Genomic DNA, 18,632 nt, shown 5'->3' on the forward strand with positions numbered 1-18,632 from the left:
GGCTTGCTCCTGATTCCTCTGCTCCTTCAACAAAGGACAGCTTTTATTCTCCTGACAGAAATAAACCCAGAGCTAGGAATTATCAGCCAGACAAGAGTCAGTGAGCCATCTCTGAAATTTTGCAAACTCTAAAACAGTGGTTCTCAACCTTCTGGCCCTTTAAATACAGTTCCTCATGTTGTGACCCAACCATAAAATTATTTTCGTTGCCACTTCATAATTGTAATGTTGCTACTGTTATGAATCATAATGTAAATATCTGATATGCAGGATGGTCTTAGGCGACCCCTGTGAAAGGGTCGTTCGACCGCCAAAGGGGTCGCGACCCACAGGTTGAGAACCGCTGCTCTAAAATGCTATGCATAACCCATGGACACAGACAATATTATGGTGAAGGCCTGGGGTGGGGGGTGGGGGCAGGCTGGAAGCGGGTAATGGAGGTAAAACGGGGACATCTGTAATACTTTCAACAATAAAGATTAAAAAAATACTTCAGTGAATATTGAACTCAATGTCTTCTGCTTCATTTCTGATTCTTCCCATTGTGTACACATGAATGACACATTTAAGTGTATTTATCACTTAATATTATTTGATGTATACATTTAGATATCTTCTCTGGAGAAGTGTTTATTCAAATCTTTTGCCCATTTTAAAAATTGGTTTGTTTGTCTTATTATTGAATTATAAGAATTCTTTATAGATTTTACATAGGAGTCCTCTATCAGAAATGTTTAGCAAATATTTTCTCCCCATCAGTGGCTTGCCTTTTCATTTTCTTAACAGTATCTCTCAAAGAGCAATCATTTTGATGCTGGTATTTTTTACATTGTTGAGTGCTTGCATTCCTTTAAGACAGAGGTGGGAACGTCTGGCTCATGGGCCATATAAGGCCCACGAAATCATTTTGTCTGGCCCTGCCAAGGCATTAGGGATGAGTTAATTAAATGTTTGACCAAATATAGCAGCTAATTTTTAAGTTGATAATTTTTTATGGCCCGAGAATGATGTTATAAATATCCAAATGGCCCTTCTCAGAAAAAAGGGTCTCATCCCTGCTTTAAGAGATGTTGGACCCATCTGGCATGACTCAGTGACTGAGCATCGACCTATGAACCAGTAGGTCATGGTACGATTCCCAGTCAGGGGACATGCCTGGGTTGTGGGCTCCATCCAGGGTGTAGGGTGTGCAGGAGGCGGCCAATCAATGATTCTCTCTCATCATTGATGTTTCTATCTCTCTTTTCCTCTCCCTTCCTCTCTGAAATCAAAAAATATATATTTTAAAGAAGAGAGAGAGGTTGGGCTTTATAGCAAGCAGTTATATTACTTGTGGATTAGATTGATCCTTTTGAAATTTTTTTAAACTCATTCAGGAGGGGTCCTGAGTAGACTTTTTTCTAGAGTTAATTAAGCTCCATGGGTAAGGTCTGGCCTTTCTGAGGATCCTACTTAGTGTCCCGGATATTCAATGAAATCTTTCACTCTGGCTAAAGGCAACTCAGATAATACCTGGCACTGTGTGACCCCTGGGAGTTACTTGATATAGAGTTCCCCAGCAATTGTCCTTCCCTGAGAAGTTGTTCTGGTCTCATCTGATGGGGTTTTACCCTATACAGGCACTCACTGGTATTCAGTCAAAGGACCTCTTCCCACATTTCTGAAGCTCTTTCTTACCGTAGCTCTTCTCACTCAGGTTACCCTACTCTGCCAATCCTAGACACCCTGGCCTCTCAGAACATCCGTCTGCTCCTCAACTCAGAAGGAATGGTGGACTGAGTGTGGGAATTACCTCCAGACAGAGAGCCATGGCCATGGTAGACTGCCCCTCAACGGTTCCCTTTTCTCAGGGATCAGCCTGGTGCCTGATGTCTGAAATAGTTGTTTCCTATATTTTTCCATTTTTCTAGGGCTTCCTTTTGGGGTTGAGGGGGCGGGTGGTAATTCTGGACTGTGTTTATCCCTCCCGCTCCCTCACAGAAGTCTGCTTATTGTTTCAAAAGCTATAGCTAAGTCAATACAACACGGCTTATTTTGTTAATCCCTTAACCCTGAGAATTTAGTTAATCCCTTAACACTAAGAACTCTAATTTTAAAGCAATTATAAACAGTGCCAATATGAACATTGTTATTAAAAAAAAAAACCTTTTATTTTCTTTAGAGGATATTTTCTTGAGACTTATTAGAGTTACCAGAACAAAGGATATGAACAATTTTATAGTTCTTGTTGCAATAGTTTCTTATTGCCCCTGAAAAGCACTGTAATATGAATACGTATTTCTCTTGGTTACCAGCATTGGGCTTTTTCTTTTTAATTTATTTTCATTAGTTGAAGCCATGAGTAATGGTGCCTAGAAGATAGCTCTGTTTATTATTTTTTTCTTTTGTTGCTAGGAAAAACTGTGCATTTTCCCATAAGACAATTGAACGTCTGGATTTTCTTGTATATAAACTATCTGTTCATCAACCTTGATGATGTAGCAAGAGGAATTAATGGCACTTAGATTGTAGAACCTCATTCCATTTTGTAGGACGGTATGCTATTATCTGTTGTGTTTTTCACATAGCTTAACTCCCTCTTTTAGTTTGCATATGACTTTCATTTTTAAGTGTTTCTTTAAGTAACAGATGGTTAGACTTTTTTTCAAATAGATTTTAAAAAATATTTCTATTGATTTTTTTAGAGAGAGAGGAAAGGAGAGGGAGAGAGAAAAAAAAACATCGATGTGAGAGCAAAACATTGATCAGCTGCCTCTGCATGCCCCCTACCTGGATGGACCTGGCAACCTGGGCATGTGCCCTGACTAGGAATTGAACCGGCAACCTTTTGGTGCACAGGATAATGCCCAACCAACTGAGCCACACTGTCCAGGGTCAGATGGTTAGATTTTATTCTTTTATTTTTTTCATCCTCACCACAGGAGATGGTTTTGATTTATTTATTTGTTTGTTTATTTATTTATGAGAGAGAGGAAGGGAGAGGAGAGAGAGAGAGAGAGAGAGAAACATTAATTGGTTGCCTTCCATGTGTGTCCCCGGGGGTTGAACCCACAACCTAGATATGTGCCCTGACTAGGAATTGAACCCACAACCTTTTGGTGTACAGGACGACACTCCAACCAACTGAGCCACAGAAGCCAGGGCAATTCTTACAATTATTACAAAGCTCCTTTTGGCTTCTAAAAGAGCAATCAAACTAGTCCCTTGGTCCACAAACTGTGGCTCGCAAGCCACATGCGGTTCTTTGGCCCCTTGAGTATGGCTCTTCCACAAAATACCATGTGCGGGCACGCACGTACAGTGCGATTGAAACTTCGTGGCCCATGCGCAGAAGTCGGCTTTCGGCCTGGGCAAGTCTATTTTGAAGAAGTACTGTTGATATTTGGCTCTGTTGACTAATGAGTTTGCCGACCACTGAACTAGTCTATGCTAAAGGTCAGGTTAAAGGTCAGTTTGACCTTCAAAGATTAACCTGGCCAACCCTACAACCCCATGAATACTGACAACACCATTTCTCTTAGCTGTGTGCAAGTTTTCCCCAAAGCCTTCTTGTTCTATTTTTTATAGCTTAAGGGATAAGTAAACTCCAAATTTGTTTTGTAATTGCATCTCAATGCTTCTTCTTAACTCCTTAAAGGAGCCTGTCTTTAATCCAGAAACTCTTTCTCAGAACATTGCCCCTAGAAATGGTGGGTTTCTGTGCCATTCCCTCCCAATGACTGCACTGAGATTGCCATTCGGTTTAGAACACTGATGTTTAATGAATTCCATTTACCCTGGCCTTTCCTCTGGGGCCCTAGACCAGTGGTTCTCAACCTTGGCTGCATATTAGAATCACCTGGGAATCTTTTTAAAATCCTGATGTCTGGGCCTCATCCTCCGGAAATTCTGTTTCTTTGTTACTAATGTTGTGGCCCCACCCCATAACAAAGAAACAGAATTTCCGGAGGATGAGGCCCAGACATCAGGATTTTAAAAAGATTCCCAGGTGATTCTAATATGCAGCCAAGGTTGAGAACCACTGCCCTAGACACTGGGGCCTGCTTCTTCTAGCTCAGTGGTTCTCAACCTTCCTAAGGCCTCGACCCTTTAATACAGTTCCTCATGTTGTGGTGACCCCCAACCATAAAATTATTTTCGTTGCTACTTCATAACTCTAATTTTGCTACTGTTATGAATCGTAATGTAAATATCTGATATGCAGGATGTATTTTCATTGTTACAAATTGAACATAATTAAAGCATAGTGATTAATCACAAAAGCAATATGTAATTATATATGTGTTTTCCGATGGTCTTAGGCGACCCCTGTGAAAGGGTTGTTCGACCCCCAAAGGGGTCATGACCCACAGGTTGAGAACAGCTGTTCTAGCTCATCAAGGGCCTGCCATCTGTTTGGCTTGTGTTATGCCGCCTGCTTTTGTGATTGGGTCTTGACTTAGATTGCACACAGGTGCACCTCCCACCCTTAAGTGGCTCTTTGTGCCGAATCATTAACCTTCCTTTACACTTTGCATGAACTGCTGAACAATGGGTTCGAATGAAATCCTGTGCAGAAAGAAGTCCAATCTGAAAAAGAGACACCCCCAGAGCTGCTCTGGAGGAGGCTCAATCCCCCAGGAGCACTCAGAATCCCTTCACCAGGGAGTTTTACTCAAGCTGCTCTCCTGGGTCCAACCCTCCTCATCACCTCAGTGCCCCCCCCAGCCACACCAGGAGCTGTAGTTCTGTCTCTCATGCTTGCTCCGCCTTCCTTTCTAAGGCCCATCATTTCTTAACCTTTTACATTCACTCTTATTCTTTATGCTTCCTTGAGGGTCTTTGGAAATCTGGGAAGATTTGGTTAAAAAAATTTTTAAAGGTTATTTACACTTAGAGATTATGAATAAGCCAGGAAAGAAGTGTTGTGGATTTTTTTTAAAATACGCAGATGGGCTTCTTTTTATTTATTAACAGCTTTTATGCATTTTCAATATTATTCCTTAAAGCAGCTGTTTCTCTTTCCCACCTGCCTGTCACTTCAGATTTCCATTTGTTCATTTACAAATCGGGATGGGGCGGTATGAAAGCAGAGCACACGGTAATGTCCTGATTTGAAGTGTATCCGTTTGCTCATTTGCAAATCTGAGGGGGGAGTTACAAAAGCAAAGCACAAGGTAATGTTCCTGCTTTAAAATGTGACTCACATACCTGAGAGCCGTTTAGAAACCCAGCGAGGGTCACAGAGAGACCGCTGGCTTATGCTCCACCCCCTGAATACCGTTTCCGAGGTGTTAGAACTAATATAATACTTGCCAAACTTATATTAGTTCTGCGGGCAGGCTTCCCCCCACTTGACTGTACAACTCTGAGGGGAACCTTTTTCTCTTTATCCACGATTGTACCTAGCACGATGCAAATGAATAACACGTGCTTAACTGGGCAAGGCATCATCTGTTTATACTTCCAAAAAGTTTTAAGAAAGCCTATAAAAATGTTAATTATCTGGCGTTGGGGAAAATGTGACACAACCTGACTTAAAGAGGGAAAAGTGAGGAGGGATAATGTTTCTTTTCCTGGATGGAAAATATATAACGTTCAGCGCTGGTCTCAAGGAAGGCACGTTTTCAGATGACAAGCGGCTCTTCGGGTTAGTGGGGTAGCCAAGTGACGGGGCTGACGTACGCGGGTAGAATTTGAATGTGGAAAATACAAAAGGGAAACTATCCAAACCGTATAGACACCAGGAGGCTTGGGGTCACGCTATAGTTGGAGGCCAGTATCTTCATGCTTAGCTTTGGCAAAATGGATCCAACCCTGAACTTAGCCTCGTTGGTAAGAATGAGCAGTGACACAGCAAAGTGGGAGACCATTCTCTGCCTGCTGGGCCCTGGCACATGCAGACCCTTGTCTTGGTCACGTTAGGTCAGAACTGCCTCACCTGGAGGGGATCACTCAGGGCCTGGGCAGGGACCACTGACCAGCCAGCGTGAGCCGGCCAACAGTGCTAGGTTGGTGTTATTCGAGGTGCCGGGCAAGGCTTTAAGTAAATCCCCACTGGGCTGAGCATATCCACTCATCCCACATGCATTTATTGAGACACTGAGGAATATCCAGGTGAATAAATAACAGGATGTGTCCTCAAATTGGTCACAGAGCATAGGTTATTAATAGCAAAATATGGTAAGGGCATAGCTCAGTATCTTGGATGGAAATCATGTTTAGACAATGATACGACGTTATTGCTGACATATCCCATTCTATGATTGACTCTTATTCTTTGTCTCCCAATGTGAGAATAAGCCTCTTGCAATATACATATCACTCCGGATCCCAGAGAAATGATCTCCATAGAAATGTTCAATTGTCCTAATTATTCTAAAGTGAAATCCATTAGTCAATAAATGAAACCCAGGCATGGGCTTACTCTTGAATAGAAGCTGTTAAGTTAATTAAACAAGGAGGCCATTAGACTGAAGTGGCTCTAATACCTTGGCAACCTACACAAGCAAATCCAAATATAAGCCTGTAAATGCCTCAAGGTTATGAAATCAAAATGCCAAGGACAACCGATCGCAAACAGCCAACTAGGCTTTAAGCTGTACCCAGTCAACTAACTTCCTTTCTTTGCTTCTGCACCATCTCTATGTAAGACTTCCCCCTGACTCCTAGGGGCAGAGCACCCTAACCATGTCTGGTTTGGTGTTGCCCAATTCAAATTCTTTTTTGGTCAAATAAACTCTTAAAAGTTTTAATATGCCTCAGTTTATCTTTTAACAAAGCATACAGCCTAGGAATCTCCTAATATTTGGGAAACCCATCCAAAGCAAAAGAAAGCCCACAAAGAAAAGAAAAAAAAATAAATCCAGAGCAAATAGAGAAGATTAAAACAAATATAAAAAATACCAGGTGGAGCTGGTATCTTCCAAGAGGTAAGAGAGGGCACTGTATTCATAAAAGAAGAAATGCCAAGAACAAGGGACGAACAGGAAATGAAAAGAGCTCTTGGAAATTAAAAGCAGGATAGCCAAAATAATTCAATTGAAGACAGGGAGATAAGGAAACCTCACAAAGAGAAGTAAAAAAATAAAATAAAATAATACAAAGATAGAAAACAAGAAAGATGAGACGGGAGGTTAATCTCCTAAGGAGGTACAATTGCCAACTAATAGGAATTCCAGGGAGATAAAACAGTGAGTAGGAAATTATCAAATAATAGTGGACATTTCCCCAGAAGTAAAGGAGGGATTCTATGTGTTAAGTACAATGAATTTTTAAAAAAGAAAAAAAAAACACCCCAAGGAGCATATCATTATAAAATTTTTAGTAAACAAAAGCTTCTAATAAAAGAAAAATAGCCCTCGCTGGTTTGGCTCAGTGGATAGAGCGTCGGCCTGAGGACTGGAGGGTCCTGGGTTTGATTCCAGTCAAGGGCACATGCTCAGGTTGCGGGCTGGATCCCCAGTAGGGGGGTGTGCAGGAGGCAGCCAATCAATGATTCTCTCTCATCATGGATGTTTCTATCTCTATCTCCCTCTCCCTTCCTCTCTGAAATCAATAAAAGAATGTAATGATGTTATTTAAAAAAAAAGAAAGAAAGAAAAAGAAAAATAACAGCAAGTAGAAAAAGAAAACTACTATATAGTCGGAATGGCAAGAAATGAAAATTGCAACGTAAAGGTGGAAGATGACATACTGAGCAATTGAACTTACCCCCTCTTATTCCTGTAAAAAAGAAAATGAGAAATTAAGGATGGCTCCAAGTTTTTGGCCTCAGCAAGTAGAAGGATTGGGTAGTCATTTATTAAGATGGGGTAGACTATGAGGGAGGAACATTACTTAAACAAGTTAAATTTGTGATACCTGTATTAGTTAGCTACTGCTGCATAACAAAGTATCCCAAAATTTAATGCTTGAAAAACAATAAGCATTTACTGTCTCACAGTTTCTGTGAGTCAGAACTTGGGGGCAGTTTAGTTGGGTGCCTCTGGCTCAAGGTCTCTCTTGAGGTAGCAGTGGGGCTGTCAGCTGGGACAATGGTCTCATTTGAAAGCTCAGCTGAGATTGAGGGGATCTGCTCCCTCAATCTGCTCCCATGTTTTTTGGCAGGCCTCACTTTCTCACCATGTAGGCTTGTCCGCAGGGCTACCTTATGACATCATGGCAGTTGACTTTCCCCACGAAGAATGATCCAAGAGAGAGGTAGAGAGAGCGAGCACCAAGACTGAAGTGACATCCCATCCTGTCTGCCATACGCTATTCATTAGAAGGGAGTCAATGTGCCCAGCCTGCCTACACCCAAGGAAGGAAGATTACACAAGGGCATGAATACCAAGAGGTGGGCACACTCACTGGATGTCCATGTGGCAAGGTCATGTGGGCTGTTTGAAGAGAATCTGGCATTTGGGGGGTAAATCCAGCTGGAAAGTCATCATCAGGAAAGTATTTATTATTGGATGTTAGGCATCGGAGACCATCTTTGAAAGGACTGGAGGAATCGATCCTGGGCTACACCTCCAGGAACATGGCCCAAAGCTACCCTGCAAAGCTAGTCTATTAAAGGAACAGCCATGGGCCTTGTGGCTACAGAGCCCAGAGAAAGTATACCTCTGCCTCCCCCAGTGCAAGAGAGATGCCAGGTATACCAGCAGTTTCCTCGAGTAACTAACTTTAGAATCAAAGTTCTCAAAGGAGCATATTCTATGTCCTAGTCACATGGAGTTGGAAAATGTGACTTTTTAAAGGGTCTATTATGGGAGGGTGGAATTCATATCATGGAAAAATAGAGAGAGAGTGTGTTTGAAAGATGTGAGGCATCTATAAAGGACTATTGTTCAACACATTCTGGAAGGAACTGAGATAATTTAGCAGAAACTGGAAGTCATAAAACAAATCTAAGAGCCACAAAGAGATATGGAGATTATATCCATTCAAAACTCCAAGTTGTTAACCAAAAGCAAATCTGAACAGTTTGTGATAAAGATATGAATACAGACATTAAGAATGTGATAAGTTAGGTGGGAGAAATAGATGAGAAAAATCTCTCAGAATATAAAACAGAAAGACAAAGAAGTGGAAAATTAGAGATAAAAAAGCCAAGAAACACATAATCTCAATCAAAAAGACTACATTTGACCAAGTCATCCAAGAAAAAGAAAAGGAAAATAGAAGGCATAAAATTATTTTTTTTTAATTTTTAACTCCCAGAACTCAAGGAAAATACTTGAAAGGGTCTTCCAGATACCAAGTTCATTGAGTGCAAAAAGGCCCACGTAACTATATGCTATTATGAAATTTCAGAACACCCAGGGTAAATATAAAGATGATAATGATGATTATTTTTTTAAGCTAACATTTTTATAGGGCTTACTATGTGCAAGTAGATGTTTTAATCACTTTTTACATACTGACTAATTTAGTCTTCACAGCAGTTCTATGACTTAACTACTATAATTATTCAGATGAAAATACCGAGGGACGTACCCATGGATACACAGCTAGCAGGTGGCAGAATTGGGATTCAAACCACAGTCTGGCTTTGTACCCTTGACCATGGCTTTTTTTTTTCTTTTATGAATACCAAATTCTAAAAGGTAGCAGAGACATGCCTTCAAATGTCTGAAGGAAAACGATTTTGAATGTAGAATTACCCAAAATATTAATCCAGTAAGGGGGGGGGGGGGGAGTTTAATACATTTTCAGACATGCAAGAACTCAGATATGCAAAAACACCTATATTTGAGACATACAAACACCTATATTCTTTATCTGAAAAAGTAACTTAAGGATCTACTGTGTCAAAAGGAAAAACAAATCCAAGACAATAACATGAGCTCCAAGTGCAGTGAAACTAATTAAAGAATGTAACCAAAGTAATCCCAGGATAACTTCTATGCAAATGAGCCTAGAAAGTCAGTGTATATTAGTGTGCTCAAAATACATTAAACAGCTGGAAGATACTAATGATAGAGAAATTTGTTTCCTATCAACAAGAAAGAAGATAATTTTAAAACACCGGGGGGGGGGGGGGCGGGGGGGGGGTAGGGGGCAGGGGGGCAGCTGTACAAGAATACTGATTCCAAAAGCAACACAAACTAACCACAAAACAATTCAGAGTATTCTATGGAGTTGAAGGGAAGAGGGTCAATTTGACTTTGACTTTCCCCTTTGATGGCACCAGTGTGAGCGGCAACCCCATAGGACTAGATTTCCTATTTAAGCATCCAGTCAACCTGCCCTGGCCCTTCATTAAATAGTTTATTGAAACATAACTTTCTAAACTCTGTTTTCCATTTACATAAACTTGACAAGTAACAACGCAGCGAACAGGACTTGGGAAGGAGGGAGAAGTGGAGTAATATGCAGGGGTGCAAATTCTCTTATCCTGCATATTGGTAAGTAAAGGAACAATATCCAACAATTAAGGATCAAGAATCAGACATTTAAACAGATTACTTATAGTTATACAAGAATCCAAAATCACAGCCAGTTATTAAAAAATATAGCCAACAGAATGAGGAGGGAGGTGTCTCATAAGGAGACGGTGTAAATTACGTTTTGCCTGTTTCATGTTGGTCATTAGTAAACACTGCTTAAGACCAGCGGTTCTCAACGTGTGGGTCGCCACCCCTTTGGCAGTCGAACGACCCTTTCACAGGGGTCGCCTAAGACCATCCTGCATATCAGATATTTACATTACAATTCATAACAGTAGCAACATGACAGTTATGAAGTAGCAATGAAAATAATTTTTATGGTTGGGTCACAACATGAGGAACTGTATTTAAAGGGCCAGAAGGTTGAGAACCACTGGCTTAAGACCAAGAATTCTTGAGGCAGAGGGGTAAGCATATGCAGGCGTCCCTGGATTTATTGCACTTCACAGGGGTGGCGTTTTGACAAATTGAAGGCAGGGAACCTCCACCAGAAAAAAAGATTATGACTCACTTTATTGCAATGGTCTGGAACCGAACCCACAATATCTCCGAGGTGTGCCTGGAGTTTAGAGCTATGGAGGTAGCCATGAAAAGACTTAGAGCTGGAAATGAGTCAAAGGGCTTACCTATGAGAACAACCGGGAAGGAGTGGGGAGCAAGACTATCTCCACAGTGTTTGGCTTTTCATTTCCAGATGCATCTTGAAAGAATCCAAAAAGGGTGATGCTCCCGCTCAAAACCCTGGTGAAATTTGGAACCCCTGACCCCCCCGCATCCGTCAGCGCTGGCCATCTCGCTTCAGTAAGTGTTTCGGTGAGAAACTCAATTTCAGGAGGCAGTTTTTCCAGTTTGGAGCCAATTTACATTCTTCCTCTTCCACCAAGACGAAGAAGATGGACTGGGCCCGGAGAGAGGCGGCAGGTGGAATCTGATGCATCGCCTGGGAACTTTTCAGAAATGCAAAATGCCAGGCCTCACGCCAAGCCTGCCCAACCAGAATCTTCGTCCTAACGCCCACCCCCACGCCCGTGACTTACATGCACGTCAGTGTTTGCGGAGCCCTGCCCTGAAGGCGTAGTTCGTAATCTGGCTGCCCTTTAGAATCACCTGGAGAGCTGCCTCAAAGCAGCTAAGTCCGAATCTCTCAGTGGAGAACCAGGCAGCGGCCTTTATGGAAGCTCCCAGGTGATTCTAATGCTCAGCTGGGAGCTGGCGTTGAAAACCTTTGCACAAAAGGTCCACGTGATTAGATTTCAGGAAAGCTTTTACCACGACCGCCTCCCTCGCAGATTCCAATATTCATCCCTTCCCCGTGGGCTCCCCTACTTCTAGCTCCGTTTTTCTCCATAAATGACTCTTGGTCCGGTGATGGACAGGAGGCAACCGCGGAGGGAAATAAGAAGTGAGCTCGGGTGATAAAAAAGGAGAATGAGGAGGCAGCCCTGACACCAGCCAAGTCTGTGTCAAAGCGAAATGAGTGACGGGAGAATCATGAAGGACCTTGGTGGTTGGGCAGAAAAGCTCCCTTAATGAAGTGGGGGAAAGAGAACCACTGAAGACAGGAGAGGCGTGGGAGGGATATGGTGAGAATTAGGACAAGTTTGGTAAACTGGATCTACCTAAAAGTACATATTGACCCAGTTTAAGCCAAACATTGAAATGATGACACATTCTTCTCAGAAAACTACCTACCAAGGTGCTTCCCATTCAAATCCGCTCTGGAGCCGACAATAAAATCCAATCAAGTGTTGCTAATTACACCCTCTAATGAATTGTGAGACTGCCTAATCCACAGTCCAGAGACTTGTACAGTCAATAACTGTGTTAAACAGCCTCAATTACTTACATATGGTGTCTCACTTTGGTGTTAATTGTATCCATTAACCCACACAGAATCCGTTTGGAATTCCTGCAGGATGGTTTAATGCGCTGGTTCCTTGGAGGCCACTAACCGCATTTGCCTTTGCCCTGAAATTATTCAGCCTCTGGATAAATAGCAAAGAAGTCTAAATTTCTTCCTCATGTGAAATGCTTCATCATATCTTTGAATTAAACCTCAAAATCACCCCTACCAGTGTCTCCCAATCACAAGGGTGTCTGAAAGATAGACACTAGAGCAGCGGTTCTCAACCTGTGGGTCGCGACCCCTTTGGCGGTCCAACGACCCTTTCACAGGAGTCGCCTAAGACCATCCTGCATATCAGATATTTACATTACGATTCATAACAGTAGCAACATGACAGTTATGAAGTAGCAATGAAAATAATTTTATGGTTGGGTCACAACATGAGGAACTGTATTTAAAGGGCCAGAAGGTTGAGAACCACTGCCCTAGAGAAAAGGGAACAGGCTTGCTTCCCTCCGTCGGATCCTTTCGAAGGACATTTGTCATCTGAACTAGTGGTCTCAGGAGCCAAGATCTTCTCCAGCTAAGCAAGTCATCTCCGGTTACCACGCTGAATGGGCCTCCAATGTTCCTATATTTAACCCTGTGCTTTTGTGGGCATCTGTGATTAATAGACTTCAGGGCACCATCTTACTTCTGATGATCATCCTAATGGACATGGTTGATATGGTTGAAGCCAAAGGATGGCACACTCCAATTACTTGATCGGGAATGGGACATTAATAACCGAAGTTGTATTTAATATGTTTTGTTGCACACCAGGGCTTACGTAGATACGGTGGTGTGTAATATGCAATAGAACAAGTTAGGATATATGTTGCCATAGAGATATTTGATAGGGGTTGTGAAACCTAGGAAATGCATGCAGAGCCTGGTGCTGGGTGCTCCTGGACATTTCATACAGAAAGTATTACTTGCTCAGCGTCAAAAGATGTGGGAAATCTTTAAATCAGGATCCTGTGATGATGTCAATCAACCTTATATTAGCACTAAAGGCAGTGACAGACGGTAGCCTGGGCAACGAAGAGAGACCCTCTGTCATAACCTCTAGAGCCATGTGAATGCTTCAGCAGCAAATTTTCTTGGAAAACCCCATTCGGAACAACATGCTTTCGGAAGGCTAGGCTTGCTTTCTCTTGTAGGTTTGCTTTAAAAAATACAATCATAATAATACATGTTCACTGCAGAAGATTTGAGAAATATAGCGAAGCATGAAAAGAAATTCATCTAAAATCTTACCATTAAAGATTATTATTATTTTGCTGTGTTTCCTTCCAACCTTCTGAAAATGCATAGTTATACATCAACATATTTTTTTTAATTTATGCTTATTTTTTATTGTCTAAAGTTTTATATATGTCTCCTTTTTCCCCAATTGACGCCCCCCCCCCCCCGCCCCAGCCATTCTCACCACAGGCAAGCCCCCACCGCCCCAGTGTCTGTGTCCATTGGTTATGCTAATATGCATGCATACAAGTCCCCTACCATTTGTCTCTGGATCTATTCTTGTTCATCAAATTATGACATCAACATATTTCTTATCTCTCCTCCAGCCCAAAGCCACTGAGTCCTGTGGAAGCCCTTCCCTATCCCCAGAGCATGTCTGAGCTACCCTTAGGGAAGAGCAAAGTTGGGGCCTTTATTTGATGCCCCCCAGTGTTCAGCGGTCCATAGTGAGGGCGCTGCCACAGTTCACCCAAGGTAGCCAGGAGGCCAGCATTTCCAATGACCCTTTCTCTGAACCAGGGGTACACTCCACCAAAGAGACCGGAAGCCCCTTAATGTGTGATTCAGTGGGTGTTGCAAAGTCACCCTGACGTGGGGAGGGGCCGGGGAGCTGATCAGCCGCATTCCTGGCTCTGCATTAGGACCATGAGGTGGCTGGCCCCACAGCTGACTCCATTAGTAGGGTCTCGGGGGACTATAATGTGGGGTGGTGAGACATGCTGGCTAGGCCTTCAGGGCGGTGCCACGCGGACCTCACTTCCACCTGAGTTCTTCCCACTTCTCCCTTCTCCCCGTGGTCTCTCCAGCCTGCTCCTTTCCCCTTGAGCACACTGCCACGCATCCCTGTAGAAATACTAAGCTCACTATGCTCTGCTTCTGCCTTGCAAATTTCACAGCCTGAGGACTGCCCCAGGTGGGTTGCAGTTTCTGTTGACTCCATCAGGGGCAGCAGTGAGCACGGGTCTCAGTGACCACTGATTTGGAGAGTGTGGGGGTTGAGATGGAGACCATGGGGTGTGGATAAAGTGGAGTTCTGAGGCCGTTTTCCTAAAATAAGATCTGAAATTATAGACCTGACCTCTCAGGGAGGATTCTTTTCCTTCCTGAGGCATGTACTTCCCCCTTACCTGGGCTGTATTTGTGTCCTTGCATTAACTTCCCAGGAAAATGGATAAAGTGGCTTCATTGTTACTCTCTAATCCCTGGGTGGGGGTGGAGGAAGGCAATCCACAATAAGATCAAACTGCATATATCCTGTTTTTTTTTTCACTTTATTGTGAGAATTTCACCCATGTCATTAAATATTTTTGGAAAATATGACCAAATGTCATGATACGTATTTTATACATATTTTGTAAATTATGTATCCTGATTTTTTAAACCATTCCTCTATTGTTGGACATTTAGTTGCTTTACAGTTTTTACTCATATCAATAACTGCTATGAATTTTCTCAGACATAAATCTCTGACCCGCTCACAGATAATGTACCGTGAGCTGCGAGGACCTTGCTTCATCCTTTGAACTCCCCTCAGTGCTGAGAGAAAGGGTTTCGCAGATGAACTTCACGCGTGGCCCAGGTCAGCTTTCACTGGGGCCTGTCAAACCTGTCTCTCTAACACTAAGCGACATTAAATCACCAGATCATGCCACATCCAATTAGCATCCACCATGAGCTCTTCACTCTGTAAAGAGGCATCTCGTGTTTTGTCATATTCAATTTCTGAAATGCTATTAACAGAGACCATTTAAGGTACTAGAGAATCAAAACACAAGTAATGATTTTTTAAAAACACTTTGCAATGAATGTATCATGCGTGTTGACTCATAGCTTCAGCAACAAAGTCCCCTATTCTAAGAATGTCCTTGTAAGAGGAACTACTGAACAAACCTCGGGCAGTACCCAGCGTAAACTACCCTCCCTGTGCTCCTGGTGCTGATATACACCATCAAATGCAAATCATAGCATTGAGTGAAGGCTTGTCAGCCAGGTACAAGCAGTATACGTGCACCTGTGCACAAGGCATGTACACACACACACACACACACACGCACGCTCATACACATTTATTCTATGTGATGGCAATGCCTCAATGATAGGGAAATCAACTGCTGAGCCATCAAGAGAAATAGACTGCCAAGACCAAGGATACTTAGATCCGGAAGCGACCTGACTATTGCCTTGGGGTGGAGAAACTTCTAGAAATCACCATTAAAGGCTATAGTTTTCCCCCCCGTGGGACTTTACTATCTGCCCAGCCCGGGCCCAGAGTTGCTCCAGGAATACAATCCAACTGAGTTAGACTGAATCCCAGGAGGAGTTCTGAAGCTGTTTCCAGTCTGTTTTACGGAATAAAACTCTCATTTTGATATGATGGGAAAAGAGGTTTGGCCAAACTCAATCTAAGCATGTCCTGCTTCCTAAACAACCTAGAGGCAACCCGAGAGTTACCACTGGAAAAATCATACAAGTATTTTTCACTTCTGAAAGTGCCTGCTTCCAGTATTGCATGAAGTCTCAACAAAGGTTGTTTTCCGGCCTATTCTTAGCAGCTGATAACATGGCCTTTCGGGGGCCTTGCCTCTGACGTGCAGACTGGCGTGGTGTCACCTCAGAGGTGACAATCATCCCCTCTGCCTACTTCCCTTTGTGAGAGGAAGACACGATCCAATTACCATGTGTCCCTGCCCTTACTTGGCCTCAGCAGATTGGATGTCAAGCCTGACATAAGTCAATTAGCTTTTCTGCCTGGAGGAGCTGGAATTGGTGGCTGACTGAGTGACCCATCATATCAAAATGAGAGTTTTATTCCGTAAAACAGACTGGAAACAGCTTCAGAACTCCTCCTGGGATTCAGTCTAACTCAGTTGGGTTGTATTCCTGGAGCAACTCTGGGCCCGGGCTGGGCAGATAGTAAAGTCCCACGGGGGGAAAACTATAGCCTTTAATGGTGATTTCTAGAAGTTTCTCCACCCCAAGGCAATAGTCAGGTCGCTTCCGGATCTAAGTATCCTTGGTCTTGGCAGTCTATTTCTCTTGAGGTCTCTCTTGTGTTCCCCAAATAGCTTCAAGCGTGGCAGCCTTCTGGGTAATGTCTTCCTTTAATATCCAATGAAGATTTAATAAGATGAGTAGAAAAGAGGAACTTATATATTTGTTGACTGTCCAGTAAATGCAAACAAAGATTCCTCATTGTGCCCAAGCACAATCTTTTTGTGTTATTGTCAAATGCACCATTCCAGGCTAATTTCTCCCACTGTTAGGATAAAGATAGCAGAGCTGTGATTACTTGCAGCGCCCTGGCTCTTCAGAACCTATTTGTATGGAAACTATAGATTTTCTGGCCTCTGCAGTTCCCTAACACCATTTAATTAATACTGTATATATTGTTGCTCATGTTACATCATGCATTTCGCACCCCCCCCCCCCAACTCCTAGCTCTCTCCCCCCCACCCCCCTCCCTGCCCGTGAATACTGGTTTCCAATGACTTTCTCAAAGGTTGTTACTGTGCTTTGTTATGGGAGCCAAAAATGCTAATCTTACCTGATAGTGTAGGAAAAGGTGAGGATAATTTTTCTGATCATGTTAACTTTACCGTTTGGAATTCTATAGTGTGAATATAAACTAACACATTGCAACCATGAACTTCCAGGCTGTGGTTACTGCATTTCCAGATGTGATGTCTTCCAGTGTTGACTGCTTGTTGACAGATTCCAATGCTAGTTAGGTCCCTTAAACTTCCTTGTAAAACCCACTCATAGCAAGGACACTCCTAAGTCAGGTTAACCAGCACCCCCGCCCTTGAACCTGAACACCCTCAGTATCTGATCGTCTTCTTCATCCTCCACCCCCAAGCCATGTCTGATCACCCTGGCCTGTCTTTAGCCAAGAATCCTGTTAGGTCAGTGGTCGGCAAACTCATTAGTCAACAGAGCCAAATATCAACAGTACTACGATTGAAATTTCTTTTGAGAGCCTAGGGTACTCCTAAGGCTTAGGAAGAGCCACACTCAAGGGGCCAAAGAGCCGCATGTGGCTCGAGAGCCGCAGTTTGCCGACCACGGTGTTAGGTCAACTTAGCTAGAATGGCCTTTACCTCTGATGTTTCTTCATAGTAATTTTCCATGCACTTACCCCTATCCTGATATTTGGCTATAATTCCCACTTGTCTACCCTGTATTTGGAGTTGAGCCCCATGTCTCTCCCCACTGCGAAATCCCATTGCAGTGGTCCCTATGCCTACCGTGACGGTCCTGAATAAAGTCCACCTCACCATCTTTAACAAGTGTCCTTGAATTTTTTTCTTTAACAACCTCTGCCTACCACACACACTGTCCTGTTGCCAGTGGGGAGGCTGGGCGAGGGCCCAGGAGCATAGTGAGAAGAACGGTCCTGTCCAGACAATGAATGGCTGTTCCTTGTCCAATGCAATTTAAGACTGACCTGGGGGGAGCACGACATCAACATACCAACTGGAGGGAAGAGGGGACACCAACTGGAAGGGCCAATCGCAGAACAGTGGTCTGTAAGCCTTCTGAGGAGAAAGAAGTGGCCACCCGCCCCGAGGGCTGCCTGGCACGTGGCACAGAGCCTGCAAGGGGGTAGGGAGACCTTCTTGGGTGGAACTGACAGGATGCACAGGGGAAAGGATGCCTGCCACCACCTTGCCACACTTGGATGCTAGGCCAGAGACAACGCTGCAGTCAGAACGCTGACAACAGAGTCTGGGGCTGGAAAGCAGGGGTTAGCTGTGGATTCGGTGGCCAGGAGCTTTGCACTTGTCCTCTGTCTGACATGTCACTCGAAATCAACTTGTCAGCACCATTCAGGAAACCTATTAGTATTCTCACCAGTGAGAATGATCGGCTTTCCATGCTGCCTTCTTGGAACTGGGGCCAGACCTAAGTCCAGGGACTACCCCACGGGCAGGGGTCTGACTTCCTGGGGGCATCTGTTTGACCCCACCTTAGGTTGACCCCTAAAGGGGAGAAACAGGTACCAGACATCTGGTTGACCCCACACAAGCCTGACCCCTAATTTAGAGGAGAAAAACAGGAACTGGGCGCACCATCTGCCTGGCTGG

This window comes from Myotis yumanensis, unplaced genomic scaffold (assembly GCF_028538775.1).
Source record: "Myotis yumanensis isolate MYYU_CA2020_CCGP unplaced genomic scaffold, mMyoYum1.0.hap1 SCAF_3, whole genome shotgun sequence".
NCBI lineage: Eukaryota > Metazoa > Chordata > Mammalia > Chiroptera > Vespertilionidae > Myotis > Myotis yumanensis.